The 24,040-nt window shown below is 46.5% G+C and overlaps 1 protein-coding gene across 15 annotated transcripts in view; it reads right to left on the bottom strand.

The window, feature by feature from the left end:
• Nucleotides 1-24,040, bottom strand: part of GRIN2B (glutamate ionotropic receptor NMDA type subunit 2B) — a 292,093-nt gene that overhangs the window by 253,860 nt on the left and 14,193 nt on the right. For 7 of the 15 annotated variants that reach the window (XM_080971212.1, XM_080971219.1, XM_080971222.1 and 4 more), the window contains 3 exons: nucleotides 18,971-19,085; nucleotides 15,638-15,833; nucleotides 10,309-10,807 (listed from right to left, as the gene is read on the bottom strand). The gene's annotated coding sequence lies outside the window, so the exon portion shown is untranslated. The other 8 variants (XM_080971223.1, XM_080971213.1, XM_080971225.1 and 5 more) reach the window with 8 other exon arrangements.

The following is a 24,040-nucleotide window of genomic DNA, read 5'->3' as shown; positions in this document are numbered from 1 at the left end:
TTATTAACGCAGAAGCCAGGATAATGTATTTCCCAGTGCAAGTGATGCCCTTCAAAGATAATCATTTAGGCCACAATAACATTTGCCACCCTCATAAAACCTAATGTCTTGGTTTTTTTCATTTCCCAACAATTATTGCAGGAGGTTGGACGAGGTGACCCTCGTGGTCCCTTCCAACTCTATAATTATATGATTCTATTTCATTTATTATTGGTGACAATGGAGCTTCATACACACATTTTTTTATACAGCTATTCCACAAGTTACATGAAATCACTTATTAAAATTTAATAAGTTTTGGGAGAAAGTAGTTTATTATATAAATATGACTGTGCGGGGGAAAAATACATTTTTCAGAGGAAAATATTTTGAACTACATGCCTACTATATAGAATTTGACAACTGGAAAATGTAAATGGATTCTTCATGCCCTTACTATGGCCAAAAGACTACTGGTGCACTGAATGGGTAAGTGTACAACTCCATTTAATCAATGAATTGAAGCTATGACTACACTTGCAACTTATGAAGGGATTGCTTATAGACGTAGACTTTGCATGGACAAGTATAGTGACATCTGGAATGCATTTATACAAAATATAGTGGGATATATATATACATGGATAATAATAATAATATGTATACTTTAGATAATAATATATGGAATTGTAATTGTTAGATTTTATAATGTATTTTTATTTTTATTTAGTTCAATTTAAAAAAAACAAGTTATAGGAAATCACAACCAGGCCTGGATTTTTGAAATGGTAGCTCTAAGCCATGGGCAAGGGCATCTGGTCCTTCAGATGCTGCTGGACTACAGCTCACATGATCCCTGAACACTGGTGATGCTAGCTGGGCCTGATGGGAGTTGGAACCCAACAACATCCGGATACTCACAGGCTCCCTATCCCTGAATGAAGCAAAACTAAAAGAAATGAATTTTGAGTCAGAGAATATAAAATTAGTTCCACTGGCATTGCTATTGGCTTTTTCCTTTTAGGTCAGGAATCCAACTTCCCTGTCTTTTTTTAAAATTCCACCTGTTACAGATACAGGGTAAGCATCCATTGTTAACCTGATAGTTGTTAAGGTCAGGAGAAGCAGCTGTTACTGCATCAATGGAAAACAATAAAAATAGACGGTGATGATGATGATGGTGATGATGATTTATCTATACCCCACCTATCTGGCTGGGGTGACTTCCTGATACCTGGAAATCTCTCTCTAGGTTTTGAAATGTGATGCTATAAGAGTTTAGGATGATAACACCCTGCATATAGTGTATGGGGCAGAGAAATGATTTGGAGACAGGTTAAAATTAGTTTAAACAGGAGGGAAAAGGAGATTTTTAAGAGCTGTGAGTTAACTTGGGTGAAAGAACTCTCTCTGGAAATGTGATGTACAGATATTGGGGAGCTGACTGCTGCTTTTAGGAGTTGGCCTGGTTCCAATAGCTTCTGCTTGTAAGTAAAAGCAAACCAACAAAGAATTTTCATCCAAGGGAAACAAAACTCTATCGTATTTCCTGAGATGATGTGACTAGCATGGGCATCATTCCTAAACATCCATGGTTACAACTGACCATTTTGTATGTTTTCTGGAAATCTGTTGTGTTTTCCTTTATTAACTACATGAGCTAGCATAATTTAAAATCTATCCTTAAACTTGACTTTGATACCAAGCAGAAACATAAAACATTCACACCATTAATTGTACTACAAATTGAATACGTACAAATTTTATAAGGCTTTGCTTTAAAAGCACAAGCTCTTATGAGGCAGTGATGGATTCAACATGATCCACAGCTTCTAATTTTCTTGACTGGACCAAAAATGCCAGAAGATTTTTCCTCTAACAATTAAAACAAAAGGATGTGTATGCATTCCCCATATCCTGAGTTGCTTGTTAGTGCTGCAGGAGCGAAGGGGTGTCACTGGATATTTTCCCAAACGTATTGCTTCCCTAGTAACAAGTCATGAGCTCTCCATCCCCCCTCTACCTTATTGCCAAGGGTCAAAAAACCAAGAGTTTATGTCTAAGAAGAATTGTACTTCAGGGCTGCCCACAATACAACTTCTAACAAGTACTGCCGTGCATGCGCCTGCACTTCTTGCACACTGTGCAGCTTGAGTATGTGCAACCAACCCAGGTCTGCTTGCATCAGATATGCAATGACTCCCACAAATCAGTGCTGCTGCAGAGAGTCGTGAGGACTCCTGCTATAAAGTAAAAGGAAAGGGAAATGAAGAAAAGCTTGCAAGAAAGTAAAATCTCACAGTTCAGCATGGACCGAAGAGTGCTGTTATTTCCTCATCAATGAAGTCCTGATCATGAAGACAGCCAATGGTTTCAACATCCCTCTGCCTGGTCTCTTGAGTCCACGATCCTCCCAGGGAGCAAGCAAGGAGCTCAGACAGCAGACTCCCCTGAACTTCACTGTTCCAGTGACTGAAGAAGCCTCTGCTCACATTCACAGCCTGCTAGCAGGTGGAGCCGTTTGCCTGGGCTGCGGCCAGCTCACTCGGTCTCACTGAGCAGAGGCGGATTAGCCGGCAGCCGCTTTCCTCTTTATAGAGGCGATAAAGAAATGAAGCAATCCGGACAAAGGCACGAGAGGGGAACTGTGCCGCTCAGGTTGCTGACAGAGTTTTTCCCCGGCTGCTAGATGGGCAGGTTGAGTCTGATGCGAGTCCGGAGGTGAAATGCCAAGGACAGGCAGCTCTGGATAGGGGAGAGGAGTGGGGTGGGAAGGCAGAAGCCGGGGGGTGCAGATTTGGACAGCTGAGGCAGGCCGCATACCTACCTGCCTTATTACTGTATTTCAGATGAATTGATCCAGTCTAAGGGATCACTGCCCTCGTCCCCTACTCACAAGTCAGAGGGATTCGAATTACTGCCATCCTCGTGTATAACATGAAATCAAATGCTGTTAATGTTTTCTACTACTATTTAGCCATCTCTCAAACGGGGGAGAATGTGTTTCAGCTAGTCAGCGTTAGTCGTTAAGGCGCTATAGGATATTTTGTTGCTTTTAATCAGCATTAAATGTGTATAAGAGGGAGAGGGGAGTGGGAGTGGGAGTGGTAAGTGTGCACAGAAGGATGGAGCGCACGAGTGTGTGTGTTAGAGAGAGAGAGAGAGAGAGAGAGAGAGAGAGAGAACAGTTCTGAGGAGGCAGTTGGGGAACGCGACGCGTGTGCGCTGCTACCGCCTTGCGATCCCCTTGAGGTATGGCAGTCGGTGGCGCAGCACGCGCTGCAGGGAGCGGACTCCGCGCAGGCCCTGAAGGAGGCGGGAAAGGTCAGGTGTGGAAGGAAACGAGTTCTGATTAATCACTCTCACCTTCTTCTGAAGGATTTGCGGGCGCCTCAGCAGCGTGTAATAAATGTTAAGGTATGATTAAGATACTGTTGGCAGGTAAGGCACGGCTATAACCGATACAGGAAAGAGAAACGAGGAGTTGGTGGACCTTACGAAGTGGAAACGCGCGCGCGCAAGACAATAGCGTGAGGGGACGAAACCCAAGAGCGGGAAGGGGAAGAAGCCCCTCGGGGAGACTCTGCTCGTCGCCACAGGAAGGCCTGGCACTGCGAACGTGCCCGGCCGCAACAGCGCTGCCTGGAGGGGCCGTCGCCCTACTGCGGCTGACACGCGCCTGCGCGCGCGCTCTCCCGCCAGGCACGTGGCCCCAGCGGCAACAGGCGGGGCGAGCAGAGGCGCGCGGCGCGCAGGCAGGTTCGGCCCGGGGCTCGTGGCGGTTCGCGAGCGCCTGCTGGCCGGCCGGGCCTGGACGAAAGAGGTTGGGCGAGGCCAGGTCTGCCAGGACAGAAATTTATCGCCTTGGGGTAGACGGGGAGAGAGGAACGGGAACGACGGCAAAGAGGCCTCGCTTGGTCCGCCTCGTCTGGGAAAGGAAAAGCGAGCCTCCTGGGCGAGAGGGAAGCCGTGCGTGGCCGCCAGTCCGCAAAAGGCGCCCGCTGTGTGGCTTTGCGGGTCTCTTCGGGGTATTTATACGCGTGCGCTGCCTCCAAGGAGTATCCAGCTGCAATCCTATATGCACAATTGCCCGGGAGTAAGTTCTGCTGAACTCGGCGGCCCATACTTCGGAGCAGGCACGTTGAGGAAAGCACGCACTGCAGTGGCCAAGGCTGTCTCGCGAGCTTCCTCACTAGGATGCGACGGAGCCCATCAGCTACAGAACCACAATATCCCAAGGAGGGACAAGGATGTAAGATGGGGCATGGAATGCAGGTCATCGTACCCGACAAGTTGTGTGTGTGTGTGTAAGCTCTACATGTTAACATTTCCCCTAGATGCTGGTTATCTCTGTCAGAAAATGTTGACATGTGAAGTGGACCTTACAACTCCATAGCTAACTGAGAATGTTTGATACACAATAGTTCCCAGTGTATATATATTGATATTAGTTGCGGGGAGTTGAGTCCGCTAAAAGTCCTGGGTACCAATAATTTCTTAAATTAGTAAATGTAGATTACTAAATGCTTGAAGTCTTCACCCAGGTGTGAGACAGTTTAGCAGTGTAGAAATGCAGGCTGAATCAGTTTCCTATCCAGGAATTACCGGTACCTGGGGAGAAGAACCATAATGCAGTAAACGGAAGGCAATGCGTGACTGACACAAACAGTTACCCTACGCTGAAGCAGAAGAGTATGAGCCCTTCCTCCCGTGAGGGGATGGGGCACAGATACAATGGCCAAGTTTAGGATTTCAGTGTTTGATGATGTAAGCTGGGAGGGGGAGTTCCAAGTGCACAGTGATGGTAGCTGAAGGGAAAATTGTAGCCTTTTTTTTTTTTAAGAGGCCTTTTAAAATTTGAAAAGCCAGGCAGGGGGAGAACTTTGAGCAGGCTGGCAGAGGCAAGCTGGAAGAGATAGACAGAGGTGGTGCTTTGGGTGCCTTTTAATCCAATGTGGTGCTCCTGCAGGAAGCAAGCCCCTCCTGAGGTGTGAATGCTGGAAACTCCTTCAGTAGTAGACTCAGGTGTAAATAAACCATATTTCATAAATACACTACAGCCTCCGTTATGCCTCCTTTCCGAAGGAAACACAAACCCCGGTTAAGTGCCAGGACTCCTAAAATCTTGTGCACCGCTCAGGAAAGACTGGGTTGGCCGGTAACAATATATATACACTCTGACTGCTCCTACATAAACTAAAATGTATGTGTGTCAGCATCACATATTTTAATTTAAACATTATTTTAATGGTTCTTTCATTATGGGAAAATATGAAGGTCATTACTGTGATTTTTAGCGTTGCAGTTAAAAGGTCTTCCAGGGAAGCAGATGCAACAATAGTCACTATTTTCCTATTTTTCTTTTAATTTCTGTGCACTTTTTTGTGCTATCTATGTGTGATTTTTTGTGTGATACTGTTTGTGATATGCATTGCTGTACTAATCCTGCAGCACAGAACTCTCTGCATGTTCACATGCAAATAAATCCTACAGAGTCCAGTAGGGATTACTACCAAGTGTGCAGAGGATTGCAGCCCTGATTTCTAAAATGAGAGCTGCTACAGCTCAAACTTCCCTGAAAGATACATCCATTTGGTATGTATCTTTATACAGGTTATCTGGGGCTTTTGTCTGAAGACCACTTCACAGATGGGGTTTTTCTGATATAGAAATAATTTGCATCTACTGAAAAAAATGTGTAGACCCAAAGAATTCACAAGTATCAATTTTTCAGTTTTTGGAAGCTGCTTGCACTGTGACTTCCCAACATGTCGAAACACGGCAAACTAAACAAACTAAACAAGTAGTTTATACAATATGTATAAATGGGTGCCAGAGATTGTGTGGTGGTTACTACATTGATATCTCTGCATAGAAAAAATGTCCTGTAACAACTTCCAGTAATCACTGTAAAAATGCTGCAGATTCAAAGGCAATTACGTCACATATTTCAAACCTGGCCTTGGCATTAAATAGCTATTATATTTACATATGGTCACTTCGGGAGTTAATCATCTTCATCTATGAGTGCATGTATCAGTGTACATTTCTTTTTGTGTCTTCTTCTGTCAGTATGCAAGAGTGGATTCATGATAATGTTGCATGATGTGTATTCCATATTTTCATCTACCTATCGCGGTTGGTATGTTCTTTATCTATATGGTGAATATGTCCCAGGAATAATGTGTGTGTATACATCTGAATGTATATGTATCACATTGTGTTTGTTTATTCTACATAACATCTGAAGTTTATGCCTATCAATATGTGTATGCTTGTATCTCTCACTGTGAATGAATAGGTAATTATGCTGTCATTTTTAATGCAGTCACAGCTAATTAGGGTCACACCTCCCACCTTGACCTTCCACAGATATCTGCCACTCCTTTGCCATTGCTTTACCATTCACTTCCTAATCTGCCTGCCCATCTTCTGTCACCAGTCAGACTTTGTACAAGTTAGTTCGTAATTTTATTGCAGTCCTAACCCCATCTGTTTTCTGTAACATGTTGCAATGGCATCCAACTTGGGCTGCTTTAACAGGAAAGTAGACAAATTCATGGAGGATAAGGCTATCAGTGGCTATTCGTCCCAATAATGGCATTCATAGTTCAGGTATCAGCCTCTGTATGCCTGTGAATGCAAACTTTGGGGGATCATGAGTGGGAAAGTGAAGTTGCATTAATGTCCTGCTTGTGGGATTAGCATAGGCACCTGATTGGCCGCTGTGGGAATACACTTTTGGACAAGCTGGGACTTTAGTCTGTTTCAGCAGAGCTCTTATGTTTTGAAGCCTCTTTGAAGTTCACCAACCCACATACCAAATTAACAGCAGGCATCCAATGAATTGGAATGGGAAAAGAACGAAGGTCCAGATTATTAACCAGATTATTCCAGATCCAAGGATAGAAGTGGCTTTGTATGCCTTTCCCACATAGCCAAGTTGCCCAAGCTATTCGGGAACCATACTGTGATTTGAGAGGCCTACATTTTGTTGGATGTATTCTGTTGTTGGTTGATTGTACTACTTGTACACTGATTCAAGCAAGAGAAGTAGCAAATAGTGGTGGCATGAAGTAGAATAGATTAAAGAGGTGGCTGAAAATACATTTAATCAATGTTTGAAGAGAACTGAAGAAGTCAAACTGTGCACCTGAGTATAGAAGACCTGGAGCTGCTGCTCCCCTTCCCTTGTTTGGACTTCCCTATGTTTGGACTGCTTTGGAACTGGAGAATTTAGAGGCTAATGGCATTTTCACAGATGAGGCTCTGGATACCTTTAAATCGGATTCCTTCCAGTGCATCATTTGTGAGCATTATTAAAGCAAAGCAGGAGAGAATCCTAGTGAGTGACATTAGCTCTCATGATGCACAATTTGCATTTCAGCCTTCCTGTCCTATTTGCCTGAATAGGTGATTGCTACTGATGGAGATAGAAAGCAGGAAAGGCCAGTTTTAAAACTGTGTGTCCATTCCAGTTTGTGAAGATGTGGGGAAAGGTGCATTAAGTGTCCTGTGACCACTGCAACCTGCATTCTAATCATATATAGGGATATTTTCACACGTGAAGCTTAAATAAGTTTGCATTGAGTCTAAAACTCAGACCTTGGTAAGAATGTGCATCCAGTTTCCTTTCTGCGTTCTAAACTTCTCACGCCACATTCACTTCCTATGACACAAATAATAGGAGAGAGCTCCAAACTATATTTTAAGCGCCTCATCGAAACGTCTACATTCGTGCATTGGAATGACGAGCGAAACGCAACCGAGAATCACTGGAGAACCGAAGGAGCAGCTCAGGTGCATCGAGGAAAGTTCTCCGCAAGGCAAGCGCATCGCTCGAGGCCACCCATCCGCCGCCCGCGCGGCGGCCACTGCGCGGGATCTCCGCAGCGCTGCCCAGCCCCGCCTGCATGCCCCAGGCGCGGCCTGCACGCCCTCGAGCAAAAGACGAAAAGCTCGCGGGATCCTTCCCGGGGCGTGCTGCGCTCTCAAGTCCGCGCCCTGCGCTCCGCAGCGATCCTAAGGAAGGGATCTCTCCGTAGTCGAGGTGCCCCCGGCGAAGGGGGCGTGGGAAAGGCAGCCGGCGCTTCTACGATCCCGCCAAGCGCTCGGCAGTCCGCTCCGTCCCGCCAGCCGCGAACGCTTCTTGGCGGGAAAGCCCGAAGGGCGAGACGAGGGCACGGGTCCAACCCCGGTCCCCTGGCGCCGAAGCAGTGCCGCAAGGCAGGGGAGGAGGGAAGGAGGCGCCGGCAGCAGCAGCCCCGCGAGCAGCGCGCACACCTGCCCGAGCGAAGGGAGGGAGCCCCGCCCTTTCCGAGGCAGCTAGCCACGCCCCCTCTGCCCCGGCACGCGGGCCCCGCCCCTCGCGCACACGCCCGCCCGCGCTCTCTCCCCGCGCAGGTAAACTTTAGACTCCCACTCGCGGCGAGGGGGACGCAGGCCGATGTCACCGAGATCCTGCGCTATTTATAGACGCGCCAGGCAAACGTGGCGGGAAGGGGATCCTCCCTCGCCCCCGCCCCTCCCTCCCTCGCCACCAAGGGCCGCCCGCCTCGCGGGAGAAGAGCGCCGGAGGAGCCGCGCTCCGTCTCCTGGCCCCGCCGCCCGCCTGCCCAACGCTCCCGGGGGACCGAGGAGGAGGAGGAGGAGGAAGGAGCCTCCGCTCCCCTCGGGGGCGCCAAGAGGCGCGGCAGCCTCCGCCGCCCGCCTCACCCCCGCGCGGTCCTTCGCCACCCGTCTCGCCCACAGGCAGCCCGAGGGGGTGTGGTAGGCGCGGACCGAGCCAGGCCAGCGGGCCCAGCGCCGTCCGTTGCTCCACGCTGCCGGCTTCGCTGTTGGCGGCCGTGATCCCCCCCCCCCAGCCTCGGAATACGAGCAGCCTCTCGCGGCTGCGGGAACGTGGGCAGCGCTGGGAGGCCGGCGGGGGCCGCGGGCCGGGAGCTTGAGGGAGCCCCTCCGGGGGCGAGCCAGAGGGGCCTGGAAGTTCAGTCCTTTCCACCCCCGCTCCGAAGGTGGCCATAGAAAAAGCCCCTCTCAGCCGCTGGGGTGGGGTGGAAGGAGGCACAGGGGCCCGGGGAAGGGGGGCCGAGGACCGGTCCGGAGGGGCAAGCGAAGCGGAGGAGAGGGCAGCCCCCTCGGCTGGATGGCGACTCAAATTAACGCCCTGGCTCGCGTTTCTCCTCAGGCAGCAACAGCAGCGCCTCGCCATCCACACCCACTCGCGAGAGAGCCCGTCCTCCTTTGTCTTGCCACCATCTTACGGAAAACGAGCACGTCCAATTTCTCTCGTGCCTACACTGGGGGGATGTGTGTCGCGTAGGCACCGCCGAGCAGCCAGAGAGCCATTTTGCATCTAGCGAGGAGCAGTTCGCTCGCGAACGCGTGTGTGAAGTGGGGGGGGGGCAGAGAGAGAGAGAAGCTGCATGGCTCGATCAGAGAGGAGGGGTGGAAGAAGACGGAGACCTCGGGGGTGAAAACCACCAGCCAGAAATGCAAACCCGAAGCAGCCTTAAATAAATAAATAAATAAATAAAGACCATCCAAGCATGCAGCGGGTTTTTGCAGCCTATCTCCTGGCGGGCTTGGACGTGGAGCAGCCCTCCTGCACCTGCCCACTCCCTGGGCCGCCTGCTCTGCTCCTGCCCCTTCTCTTGAGGGCAAGCCCCCTGGCGGCCAGTGGCCAGCTGCCCATCCCGGGAGAAGCCGCCTCGCTGCATCAGGCCTCCCCCCGAGCTCCAGGGCCTCCTGCTGCCGCTGCTGCCACCGCTGCCTGCCACGCTCCAGCCAGACTGAATGCACCATCTTGCCAGCCCACTACCATGTTGCACACTTCGATTGGCCGCCGGGGGAGGGCGAGGAGGCGGCTGCCCCAGCGGCTCGCCAAGGCCAAGGGACTCGGGCATGCAGGGGGAAAGGCAAGTCCATCTTGATCCTGTCCTAGACACCTGCCTCCTGCCCCACCCCCCCACCCCCTTTGCAAGCGCCAGAGGAGCCGCGACACCGTCGTGACAGGCGGGAAGCTGCGGGGGGGGGGCGGCTTGCCTCCTTTTGCTCCATCTCATCTGAGGAGCCAAGCGAAGGAGGAATCAACATGTCTGCACTGCTCCCCATCTTAAAATTGTACCTGCTCTCCGAACAGCATGGCTGGCTCTTTTGTGAGCTTGAGCTACTGCTGCTGGGCGGGTGGTTCGTGCCATTCGTACAAATGAGCCCCTAAACATGAGTTGCTACTTTTCCATGGCAGATTTTCTCTTCCCCACCCCCGCCACCCCCTCTTCACCTTTCCAGCAAAGAAAGAGAGAGGCGAAGACCTTTTCCCCCTCCTACCTTGGTTTGTAGAAGCAGAACCTCTAGGCGGACAGATTAAGGGAGTGAGCATGTTGGGAGTATCCAGTCTCCTCTTCTTGCTTGCATATCCACATAAGAAGAATGAGGTTTGGGGAGCAAATGGGGAGGGGGCGATGCAATATGTTTCTAATTGGAGGGGGAGAAAAATCTTTTTCTTGCAAGAAGGCTCGGCTTTGGCAATCTTTGTGTCTTGAAGCGGTGCAAATGTAAAACGAGGTTGAGAGAGGGAGGGAGAGAGAGATCGGCTTCGAAGATGAATCAGACCGTGTGGAGAGGAGGGTCATAAAATGCAGGATCCATAGAGAGCATTAAAAAAAAAAACACCAAATCGTGATGGTTCTTCTAAGGATGCAGATAATACAATAGAAATATATAAATATATATTCCTGTGAGCCCTAGTAGAAGGGGCTGGCTCTGGCTGTCGCGGATGTCGGTGCTGGTCCTCTGAGAAGCATGATTATTCCCCAGGCGTCCCCTCCTGAAAAGGAAAAAGGGGGGAGAGGGTCGGTATTGAGCTGGCTGCGAGAAAGACCGAATCGCTCCCGTAGCGAGGCACTAGCACGTTTCCAAGAATGGCAAGGAAAACGCATTTCCCCACATCAGCCCCCACTAAAGGAATGGCCAACAGCTGGCACGGCTCTATAAATATTTCAGAGATGCTCTAGCTGTGCCGTTGCTGGGACGGGCACCGAGGCGAACTGGAGAAACGGGCGAGCGAGAAACCACCGAGAGAAGGAACCCCGTAACGCGCGCACACACACACACACGTACACACGAGCGCGTGCGCACGACAGCCAGCCCCCCACTCGCGAAGAGCATTTCGCTGGCGAGCAAGTGCCGTTCCCAACCCCATCTGCATTGCTGCTGACATGTCGGCGGTCGCTTCCCCACCCCCCACCCCTCCTCCTCAACCCACCGCCACCCCCAACCCCCGGGAATGAATGGAGGAATGAATGAATGGGAGGCGGGCGGGCGGGCGGGCGGGGGTCTCCGGGCTGAGCAGCAAGGCTGCATTTGGCTGTTCTGGGAAGGTGGCGGGGAGATGCACACGCGCCGCTGGCGGGCACGCGGGGCTGCTGCCCAGCGCCCATCACCTGCAACGTGTGTCTACGGGAGCAATGGCAGCAGCAGCAGCTTCATCTCCGGCAGCCCCTTCCCCGCCGTCCATCGGTTACCTGTTAGCTAGGCGTTGTTGCATGCAGGGGAGGCGGATCGAGACACGGGCTGCTTAGGGCACGGTCTTCCCAATCCCAGCTGAAAAAGCAACGAGCCATCGTGCGCTAGAGGAGAAGAGCCCATTACGTACCGGCAAGAGCCTCTTCCCACGAGCAACAACTGGCAAGTCCACGGGGGAGCTGCCTGGGCTGGGGTGGGTGTGTGGTTTTCTTTTTCCTTCCCCCCACTCCCTCCCTCCCTCCCTCTCTCTCTCTCTCCTCCTTTTGGGGAGGGGGGCAGAGGGCCAGTGCAGATGGACCACGCTCGGGTCCGCGCAGCTCACACGCGGGGTCTTCTCGGAACGGGCGAGCGATCGCGGCTCAGCGCAATCCGGAAGAGATGCCCGCGCGCATCGTCCTCCTCTGCAATCATAAATAACAGGAAAAATTAATCCCACGGAATTCCTCGGAGGTGTTGCTGGTGGTGAAAGGAAAGGAAGGTGAAAACCATGGCGAGAGAGAGAGAGAGAGAGAGAGAGAGAGGAGGAGGTGGGGGTGGGAGGAACCAAGGAGCCACGTCTCCCGTAAGGTGCACTCTCTGGGGCGCAAGGCAAAATGCTCCTGGGGACCCAAGGGGGGAGCTGGGGCGGTGGGCCGGGGAGGGTCACTCTCCCAGGCGCCCGCCTACGAAGTCTCCAGCATTCACACGCATCCACGCAATGAATCTGGTTCTGTACAAGTGTGTGCGCGTGTGTGTGCGCGCGCGCGCGTTCAGCCTCGAAATGGAGGCGGAGGAGGCATTTCTTCTTCTGGGCCTGGCTTCCTCGCCTCGCTTGCTGAGCCACTGGCTGAGACAGCTGCCAACGTCACGTAGCCCGAGGGCAGAAGCGCCGGCTTCGCCCAGCCTCTCAGCGCCTCCTACTGGCGACAGCGGAGAACCGCGAGCGGCGCCAGCGAGCGGGATTGGGGGGCAATCGGTGACCTCAGCCAGGCTGGGCCTCCGCTCGCCATCCCGGAGAAAACTTCCCTTCTAGAGAGCTTCTCAGGTTGTTGGCGAGGAAAGAGCCTCACTGAGGTTCTCCTTCTTGTCTTCCTTCCCCGCGGGGCTTGCTGCTGGTGGAGCTTCCCTAGCGCCGATCCCGAGATCGGTGAAGAAAGGCAGGCGGTGGGGAGGCCAGCAGGAGACCCAGGCGGCTATTCTGCAATTAAGGCCGGCACATTCATGGCCACCCTCAAAATTAAGTAGCCAAGCGGGGGGGGGGGGGGAATAAAGCTGAAAAGACTCAGGCCCCTTCCCCACACGGAGGTTCCACTCTCCCCAAATGAAACATAGCAGTAGCATTTAGGCAAAAGAGCTCTGGATCTGAGCATCCTCACACCTTTGGAAAACTTCTTCCCACACCTCTGGATTGTATTATTACCATTATTTATCAACTTTGTATACCACCCTTCATCTGCAGGTCTCAAGGCGGTTCACGCAATAAAACAAGATAAAAACAAGAAATCCATGTAGACCATATTAGTTAAACACAAGTAACTGCCATCCCTTCATAGTCTGTAGGGCTGCACACTCAAAATCACTGACTATATAGGAATTCCACCTTCATCCATAATATGCACTTCAAAGGTGCAGAAAGTTCACCTGCCAACCAGTCTCTAATCAGCATAACTGGGTGCCTGTGACTATGGGATGGGTTCACACAGGCCCCTGAGATTTCCAGTACACACAAACACACACACCTCAGTGCTACACACTCTTTTCAGTAGATTTAGACACACTGAGCTCTGTACAGGATTGAGCCCCCCCAAGATCGCAAGTGCTTCCCCCACATATAGAACATGTTTTGTGACCCAAGGTCTACACACGGGTAGCATCCATATGCTCACCTTCTTTCTTTCTTTCTTGTACCACCCCTCATCCAAAGACCACAGGGCAGTTAACAACATAAAAATACAAAATACATAACAAAACGAAAACAAACCAATAACCCCCACACCCACAAACACATTTAAAAGGCCATAGAATGTTTAATCTGCCAAAGTTCTGGTGACAGAGAAACCTTTTCACTTGGTGCCTGTTCCACTGTGTCACATGTTACACCGGCGCAATCACACGTGTCAGGCACTTCGCATTTGTGTGTGCATGAAGTCAGAGGCCAAAAGCCATCAGTTATGAAGGAGGGGTGGGTGGCCAAAAGGGTCAACTTCCAATTGGAGAGGATCTTGAATGGTTCACTCAGTTTGCAAATTAATAGAAAACTATTTAGCACCAGACCAGGACTCCACATGAGTTAGGCAAGGCAACAAAGCAGCACCTTCCTTGTCCTGGCAGACAAAAGCTTTTTTAAGAGAGCAAGGTTCTTAGTCTTGATTCTGGTTTTGCTCATTTCATTTTTCAAGATCTCTGTTATGGTAATATTTTTTCTTCCAGAAACTAAGAAGGTGATGGGACATTTCCAAGGAATCCTGCTACAAGGAACAGACAGACACCAGGAGTGGCAACTCAGCCCCACAACTGTGGGTGTCTGGGGCCGTGGGTGCCATGCAGAGTGCATGGCCCTGGCACTGAAATTTGTGGGTGCCTGGCCCCTTCATGGAGAATTTAATTTTTTCAAAAAAAAATTATTGATTTCCCAAAAAATTTAAAACAAACACAAATCTTATCTATACCTAATCTTCATAACATTATTAGGTGACTTCCTCTAATCCCCCTGGCTGAATTTCAGTGTATATCATTGTAACAGTTTTCCAAAACTAAATTTCTCATAAAATTAATTTAATCAGTTAACATCATTCTTTCTTTTCATTTTGACTTTAAACATTTTATTCTCTAACATCACCTATTTAAATCCTAAGCCTATCTGGTATTTGCAAGTATTCCCAGTTAAGTTATCTTAGCATATTTAACTAAATAGTCTTAAAATTTCATCCATTCCCTCTGGTACTCCTCCTCCTTCTGGTCGTGGACTCTTCCAGTCAGGTCGGCTAGCTCCAAAAAGTCCATCATCTTCATCTGCCATTCCTCCACTGTTGGAACTTCTTGTGTTTTCCAATTCTTAGCTAACAAAATTCTAGCTGCAGTTGTGGCATACAAAAACAATCTTACATCTTTCTTGGGCAATTCCAAACCTATTATTCCAAGAAGAAAGGCCTCTGGTTTCTTAATAAATGTATATTTCAACATTTTTTTCAATTCATTATAAATCTTCTCCCAGAAGTCTTTCACCTTGGGGCAGGTCCATCACATATGATAAAAGGTACCTTCTTTTTCTTTACATTTCCAGCATAGATTATCACTATTATGATATATCTTTGCTAATTTGACAGGAGATAAGTACCATCTACAGTGGTACCTCGGGTTACATACGCTTCAGGTTACAAACTCCGCTAACCCAGAAATAGTACCTCAGGTTAAGAACTTTGCTTCAGGATGAGAACAGAAATCGTGCTCCGGCAGTGCAGCAGCAGCGGGAGGCCCCATTAGCTAAAGTGGTGCTTCAGGTTAAGAACAGTTTCAGGTTAAGAACAGACCTCCAGAACAAATTAAGTATGTAACCAGAGGTACCACTGTATACATCATTTTCATAATATTTTCCTTTAACACCATACATGCAGTGAACTTGACCCCTTTTCTTCACAACCTTTCACAATCTTCAAACATTATGTTATGACCCACATCTCTTGCCCAATCTATCATCCACAGATTTAACTTTTTCATCCTTTGTATGCCACTCCAACAATAAATTATACATTTTAGGCAAGTTTTTAACTTTAGAGTCCAACAACTCCGTTTCCAGCTTAGTTTTTTCCTTCATGGGGAATTTTGTGGGTGCTCGGGGACCCAGAGCCCCAGGGAATTGGCACCTATGACAGACATTGACTCAGGATGTAGCCTAAAATGTGGAACATGCTGCAGGGGTAGTTCTTTGTGTTTTAAACAAATAATGAAATAACCTTCAGTCACTATTTTCAAAAGCAGATTGTCAGCAGGGTCAATTGACACAGCAGACACTGTTGTCACTTGGTCATCACACATCCCCCTAGAAAGCATCTGTAACATGTGCAGAGGAGGTCCCATCACTGTAAACAAGATGGAGACATTAAGCAGAAAGCTAGAACTAATCATAGCTCCCAATGTGTCCCACTTTACTTACCAACATGCAGCTCTCCTTCAAACATTATGATGTTCACTGAAAGATGAATAAGTGGAATGGGCTGGCAAACTCATGACAAGAGGTATGAGACGGGCCCAATAGGCAAGGTGGCGAGGAAGCACTCTTTAACAGGCTAGTGGTGGGGCTGCAACTCCTTACTTTTCAAGCCTGGGCTTTTGCCATAACAAGGAAGAAGCTGTTGGGGTAGAAGAACTCTTAATTATAATGTGTTGGGGGTGGGGGTTGTTGTTTTTTGAATACATACTACATCCCTGCAGTACCATGGCAGAACAGGCTTACAATATATGTGTACAGCAGTTTAGGACATTATTTTAAAACAAAGCTCTTTTGCACTGTGTGCAGTGACATGTCTTAATTTACACCTGCGATCACCGCAATGGCATATTTATTAGGCAGCAAGGTCTGTAATTATTGACTGTCACCACTGCTCCACACCTGGAGCTCCTGTCTTCTGAGTGCCACACTGAACCACAGCTACACTTTTGCTTTCTCAAGGAGGGTAAAGCAATCTGGACTTCTTTTTTCCAACATTTCCATTGCCTATATATATATTTATTGTGTGGTTATTTATTTATTTGTTTATTTTCATGTGTTCAAAAGTATGAGGTGCACATTATGATCCTCATTGCATGCTGTTGGCCCTACATAACTGTTTGATTACCTAACTTGAGTCAGTACATAAAGATTTTGATTTTCCTAACTGCTTTAGGTTTATTTATGAGTGTATGAGAGAGAGAGAGAGAGAGAGAGAGAGAGCGCTATTATATAAAATAAATTGCAGAAAGACATTTTGATTGTTACCTTTCCAAAGGCAGGAGCCATTATAGCTATGCAAGGGGTTTGAATTCATATCAGAAGGACCAATGTGTATGTAAGTATAATAGGAAAATGGTTAAAGGAAATTATGTGGGTTATGGCACTGGGGTGGTGGTGTTATTAAATAAATTAACAACTAACTGCTCCACTGCCACAATTATGAAAGTAGACCACTGAGTTAGTGCTATTAGCATGAGTAAGGCTTGCGGGCTTTGACCACAGGAAAATTTAGGATGAAAAGGAAAATGAGATTAAGAGGATATATATAATAATAAATGGCATAGAAAGACCAGTAGGCTGCAAGAAAAGGTTTGTGGTGAAATTTAAAGGAAAATAGATATAACAAAACCTCAGTCGTGCAACCTATAATTTATGCATGAAATTAACTGACAAAAAAAAGAATGATTAGAAAAATACTAAGATTTTTCAAAAAGGGTTGAGAAAGTATAAATGAGACTCATACAGAACAGGGTAGGCAGAATAAAGGTAGTTTGGAGAATACTGCTGCTGTTTTAAAGCTTGATCACTTTTATGATTGTTGGGCATTTTTCTATAGTATGATTATAATGCACAGTGGTTGTGGTTGTTTTTTAATGCTGGTGCATATTCATCTGACAATTAGCCACTTTCAGAGATACTTCAAACTTGCTGAATTAGACAAACGATTAGCTCACTCTTCAGTTACAATTAATTAGCTTTTGCCCTCTGTGGGAATAGTGTTAGAAAAGTGCAGCCCACACAACTTTCCAGACACTTGCCAGGAACGGCATTGTGGGCTTGACTTTTTGTTTACTAAAGAACAACTGGAAGGATTTGGATGCGAACCATGGTTTGGAGGAAGACTCTGCTTCAGCTGTTGCACTCCCTGTCTAGCTTAGGGTTGCCATATGTCCAGAATTTCCCAGACATAGCCGGAATCATGCAGTTGGAAGCAGTGTCTGGGCAGAAATTGCTGAAATGTCTGGGGAAATCCGGATGTATGGCAACTGAAGTTGGAAGTCTCAATTTTTAAGGCGGATCTCCTTTAAAATAGCTCAAAAACTTCATTTTTGAAAAGAAAGAAAAAAAGCTTAACAACACTTGTGTCTGGATTTTCACTTTTTGAAAGATGGCAACCCTAATCTAGATTCTCACCACACAACTGCTGTTTACTAAACAAAAACCCAGTACACAAGTAGAAAAATACCATCTATTTGGGCCATCACTCCTGAACTGCTAGGAGAATCACCAGACTGCAGAAACAACTACTCTACCTGAAATCGATGGCCTTTTAAACTGTGGGGGTGTTGTTTTTGTTTGTTAGAACGCTATATATTTTTGTGGTTTTTATATTGTTAAACCCCCCTGTGATCTTCAGATGAAGGGTGGTATAGAATTTTAATAAATAAATTAAACAGCATTTGCAAAAATGGTGAGTTCAAAGTTCCAGCTCTCTGCCCCACCCCACCCCATCCACACCATACATTTAAAGCACACAACTTTCCCCAAATAATCCTGGGAACTGTAGTTTGTTAAGGGTACTGTGGGTTGAAGCTCTGTGAGGGGTAAACTACAGTTCCCAGGATTATTTGCAGGAAGCCATGAGATTTTTAATGTATGGTATGTATGAAGGCTGAGTTTCTGCTTTAGGGGCAGTATGCTAATGAGGAAAGGCTTGGGGATTTTGGCCATGTACCCACCACTTGTTTGTTTCATTGTTTCATATGAAATACTGCATTTTATGTGCTCTCCCCCCACCCAACTGACCTCAATCTGAATTGAGAAAGAGAACATGGCTGTGTTTTAAGCTGGTAATGGGTGTAGCCAGGATTTTTGTAAGAGGGGCAGGACTTGGGGGGGGCAGAACTGACGTGACTGGTCAGTTAGTTAAGTATTCCTATTGTTTTACTTATTCGGAGGGGGGCTGCTCCTCCGTCCCCACCTTGGCTACACATGTGTGCACACGACCTGAGCTATGAAGAGATTCTGGATGAATGGCGGAGAGCAGAGATAAGGAGAGATAATGGGAAAATGAAACAGGTTGTGAGGAGGGTTGAACATTATGAAGGAGGGAGCAGGAAACCACAGAGTTGGAGGGACCTTGTAGGTCATCTAGACTTCCTTCTTGAAGCAGGAAATCTAGAGCTGAAATAAGTGGTTACAGATCTCTCACTGAAAACAGATCACTGCACATATTCTTGTTCCTGAGAAGTTAAGATCTTTCCAAAGCTTTCTGTATTCATCTGCTGTCTTTGCCATTCGGCCTCAGGCAACTTTTCATAGAAAAACAGTTTGGTACCTCCTGCCCTTGTTGAAATTACAGAGCAGCCACCGCCCCCAAGTGAAAATATCGGATGAAAAACAGTCCAGTATGCCATCTTTCTAAAACGTTAAACTTATGCATTGGTGCCATTATAGACAGGATGATGTAAGTAAAGGCCAGAATTTAATTTGCTCGGTATAAGAAAATGATAGGTTCCAAATTATCCCAATAAATAATACAACCTTTTTGCTCACCGTGAAGTATTCCTCTCTAATTTAGACGTCATAGAGGCAATGAATTCCATTGTCATAAAGGAACACCATCTTGTACCCTGTATATCAGATCACCGAGTCCCACTCTGTTATCTACCTATCCAACAAAGTATGACAATGACACAATTCTTGTAAATCTGAAACATATGAGTATTCCACAGTCAGAGAAACAGAGAGATCAAGACTGCTAAAGGAATTCCAGGAGGCCTATATGCATATGGGGTTTCAGAGGACAGAGCACTTTCAGTGCTTCCTAATAGTTAAGCTTGCAATCCAAACTTCAGCTGGTGAACTCTGGGGTTTGATGGGGCAGTGGGGCCGCCGTCACCACATTCATGTCTGTGGTGGAAAGTGAGGGAGCAGGGAAATTGGCACAACAACTAGGGGTATTCATGGGCTGCTGCCATCGGGGATTCCACTGGTGGCACTTTTGTGGGTAGAGCAGGGAGCTCCATACTGGTAGAGTGATGCTGGTGTCACTCCACAGGCAGAGGTCAGCAGAGACCTGCAGTGCTGGGTGGAACAACACCTAGGTCCACCCAAATGACCTATTTGCCCCGCCACCCCAGTGTACAGGAGTGCTGGATTGTAGTGTAAAGAATGGGCATTAACAAGAACATCTAAAAACAAATGACCCAACATTGTTGTGAAAATCATTAAATTCCCATCTTTCTTTCTTTCTTTCTTTCTTTCTTTCTTTCTTTCTTTCTTTCTTTTTTGCTGTTGAATGGGATCTAGTGCATCCTATATAATCCCACAAAGACTCACCAAGCAAAACAAAACGCAGAAGATCTCATTGTCATGCAGTGAAAGCGGCATCCTAAGCATGGCAAGTGTAGTTCATCCATCATGTTACACAGGCAGCTGCAGTCCTATTAAGCTACTACTAAATGTTAGGTGTGCCAGTTGCACCAGTATGACCTATGAAAACTGGAATGTCTTTAGTATTTTGTTTTCTATCCCAGCTTTAGGTCCAGCAGGATCCCCACAGCAGCTTGTATAGATTAAAGAAAAAATGCACTACAAGAACACTGTAACAGCTTCTACTGCCTCTAGCACATATGCCAATCGATGCAGGAGTGTTTTTCTAGGTACTTAAAGGACTCAGGACACAAGGGCTATGATGCACATTTGCACATCCTGATTTTGAGGGATACATACCTCAAGGAAAAATAAATGGCCAGGTCTCATCAGCACTGTGCTTTGCAATGTACCCAGAACCCTGTAGGCAAAGTAATAAAGTGGGAAGGGGCCTGCTGCAAAAGTCCAGGGACCTAAGCCCTTGATTCAGTGATAGCAGTGCCCACCTTTTCCCCAAGACTGCAGGACTTTTTACGGTCCAAGGGCAGGGCAGGAGGAGGAAGACTTGGTCCTCCTAGGAACTGCTGAGTGTCAGCAGTTGGATCTTCTGTTGCCTAGCTAGGCACCCTTCACTCTCTTTCCTCTTTAATACAGTTATAGCCAGGGTCCCAGAGTCTCTTAATGAATATTAAGTAATAAATGGTAGGTAAAGGTAAAGGAGACCCCTGACCGTTAAGTTCAGTCACGAACAACTCTGGGGTTGCAGTGCTCATCTCGCTTTACTGGCTGAGGGAGCCAGCATTTGTCCATAGACAGCTTCCAGGTCATGTGGCCAGCATGACTAAGCCGCTTCTGGCAAACCAGAGCAGTGCACAGAAACACCGTTTACCTTCCCGCCAGAGTGGTACCTATTTATCTACTTGCACTTTGATGTGCTTTCGAATTGCTAGGTTGGAAGGAGCAGGGTCCGAACAACGGGAGCTCACCCCGTCACGGGGATTCGAATCTCTGACCTTCTGATCAGGAAGCCGTAGGCTCTGTAGTTAAGACCACAGTGCCACCCACATCCCTTCAATAAATGGTAGTATTTACATAACATTTAGGATATTACAGGGGAAAAGACAGGCTGCAGCAGTTCCCCTGAACTGTGCCAAACATGGAAATTCCAGGTTTTAGCTAAGCTTATTAAACTAGTTTCTAACAATACATTGCATCCCACACCCACCCTGCCCCTCTCCCTTCACTTAAAAGCTATGCAACAGCTTCATGCGGCACTTCTATGCTGCATTTAGAAAAGGTAGCTGTTCCATAGGCAGTACATAGGCGCAGCAATTGCTGGCCTACACCCTAAATCTTGAACTGCTGACAGAGCAGTTGATAGGGTTAGTTCAATAGAGTCTACTTCCTATAACATGTTTTCTATGACAACCGAAAAATAATGGCACGGTGTTAGTAAATAGGGAACAAAGGCTGTCATTTAACTACCTAGAGTGAATGAATTGCAGCAAGTTAAACATAGCAATGTAAGAGTTGCCATAGTGAATCAGACTTGTGATCCATCTTAAGAAATGTCCTGGCTAACAAGAGGCATTCATTTTTCATTTTAAAAAATGAATGAAAACTCTTGAGCAGGTTGATACAGATAATCTTTCTAGAGTGCTAGATCTCATTCCAAGCTATAATATTAAGAATTGGCTTAATCCCTGCCCATATGAATTTCTGCTTTGTTTAAAAAAATTCAGCACTAGGTAGCATTCTGTGTTTTTGTGTGTGTGTGTGTGTGATCTGAATAAGCTATACAATTATGATGTTAAAAGGGGCATGAGACCAACCTCTGGCCACACACCAACTGCCCCACAGAGCTTATGATAATAATATTCTGTAGCTGGTAATAGTATTTGGTGGAATACCCTCCTAAGAGAGGTCAGATCAGCTCCCTCTTATCCACTGACAGGCTAAGACCTTCCTATTCAGAGAGGCCTTTGAAAACTAAGGTATGGTGCTGATCACTGGGCTGCTGTCAGGGCAAACTGTATTTTAATTGCTGGTTATAAATGTGTTCTGATATATTTTAATTGTTGTTTTTAACTGGTTTGTTTTTATAACTTTGTATTTTATAAAGTTTTTTTAACTGCAAGCAACCTTCAATCCCAACTTAGAAGAAAGGTGGTATATAAATACATTATTTTGATGATGATGGTGATGATGATGCAAACCCTACCATCATAATAATAATTTAATTAAGTAAATTAAAATCCAATCTACTTAGCCAGGGTTATTTTTTTTCCCACCTAGACCACAGGAAAGGGTTCTCCAGTCCAGTGGTGACCAAAATATTTTATAATACAACTCCCATCATCTATGATAACTGCTGGCTGGAGCTGATGGGAGTTGTGGTCCAAAATATATGAAGGCCACAAATTGGGGGAGGCTGTCTTGGTGAGGAAATGGCAGAGGGAGAACTCCATTTGTGACCAAAAGGTCTAGTTTGAAGTCACCAAATGGTTTTACCCAGCAGAAAGCAAGGCTTTTTTTTACTTCTACCCCTGCAAAAACCTAGAGTGCCTGGAATATGAAGCCCCTGGACCAATTTATAACAATTTGACAGGTTTCTTTCCTATGGGCGCTTTTCTCATGTCTATAATTTTTAGACCAATTGCCCACAAAATATTGGGAAGAGTAAATGATTCCTTTTGCAGCCCACCAAAACTGTAAGAGCTACTACTGAGTAAAAACGCACAGCAATTATCCTTCTTAAATCTGGCAGGATTCATGCCCTCAGAATAAATGATTTTGCCTGCAAATTTCATCTAATGCCACACACAATTTTAAGTTATAGACAATTCCTTTTTTAAAAAAATCAAACTTTAAACTGAAGGGCTAGTATGCCTGCAAATTTCATCCACTTCAGTCAAAAGGGGGGGGGAGTTACACAGCTGTTCACCATCATCACCATAATGAATGGGAGAAAATGAAGCAGACTTGGACAGACTCCAGCCTAAACAAGCAGCCTACAAAGCACCTTGGATCAAGGTGGGCTGTTTACCAAGCACTGGATCAGAGTCTCAACTGAATCTTATGGTCAGTGCACTATATAGATTATGAACACTGAGGAATCCTGAAGCTCATATTGAAACAGGGACATTTTCACAGATTTCTTGCTTTTTTTAAAAAAAGGAATAGGGAAACATGCAGAAAGCATTTTTGTTTTCCTTTTTATGTTATGGGCTTAGGTCAGACGTGGCCAATTGTACTCAACAACTTCCTGTGAAACTATCTCAGGTTGGAGGTTATGCTTTAATAGTTTTGAAGTCGTCTGTTACATATGCCGCCGCCACCACCAAGTTTTCTGTCATATTTAATCTGACAGTTCAGGTGGTTTTTCTCTCTCCGTCATGATTCACTACACTGAATACTTGTTTCATTCATATGTTCATTTCCAATAAACACATAATGATTTTTGCTTGGAGGTGTTTGGCAAAGCCACAGGAGGTTTAGCTTTGCTGATCTAGGAAAGGCTGCAAGAGTTAATTCAATTCAGTGAATCTCAATGTAAAGGTTCTCAGTCTGTGAATGAAACTCATTCCAAATAAGAAGTTGGTGTGGCATATGCAGCTTTTTGTTTGAAAACATTTGCTATGAGCAAGGGGATATGAGGAGCCCAGCTATTCAATGTCTTTGAGGGTAGGAGCTAAATTCATAGTTTCATAGTTCTGCATTTGGAGAGGAATTTAGACTATTCCTCACATTTGTGTCTCACACTTCATACAAAGAGTTCAAGGATTTACATTTTATCCTCACTTTAGCTGCATGAGGTACATATCAGGGATGGGTCATAGAGTTTACTGTATGTTTTTTTGGGGGGTTAGCCCTTATTTGACTGTTGATGTATTTTATGTGACTTCTTTTTTCATTTTTATATCTTATGTAAACTAGAGATTTATTTTTGTACTAAGTGGTATACACATTTTATAAATGAAGAGGGCTGCAAGTATAAGATCCTGGCACCAACTGGAATCAGAATTGGATGGAGCACCTGAGTTATGGCATAATGTAGGAAACCGGCCTAAAGCAATGCAGGAGAGTCATTCTAGGAGCAGAGTTGATCTCATAGCCAGAGCCAAGTAGTCCATCAAAAATGTTGGCTGGGACAGGTATATAGAGGAGGACCAAGTAGGTAAATGGACAATGAAGCTGAGAAGTTGAAAACAAAGCTGCCAAGGAGCTGAACCTGAGGTCTGACTTGTAGGC

This window comes from Podarcis pityusensis (genome assembly GCF_964106645.2).
Source record: "Podarcis pityusensis genome assembly, chromosome: 10".
Lineage (NCBI taxonomy): Eukaryota > Metazoa > Chordata > Lepidosauria > Squamata > Lacertidae > Podarcis > Podarcis pityusensis.
Note: the sequence above shows the minus strand (reverse complement) of the source record. Positions and strands in the feature narration are given on the sequence as shown.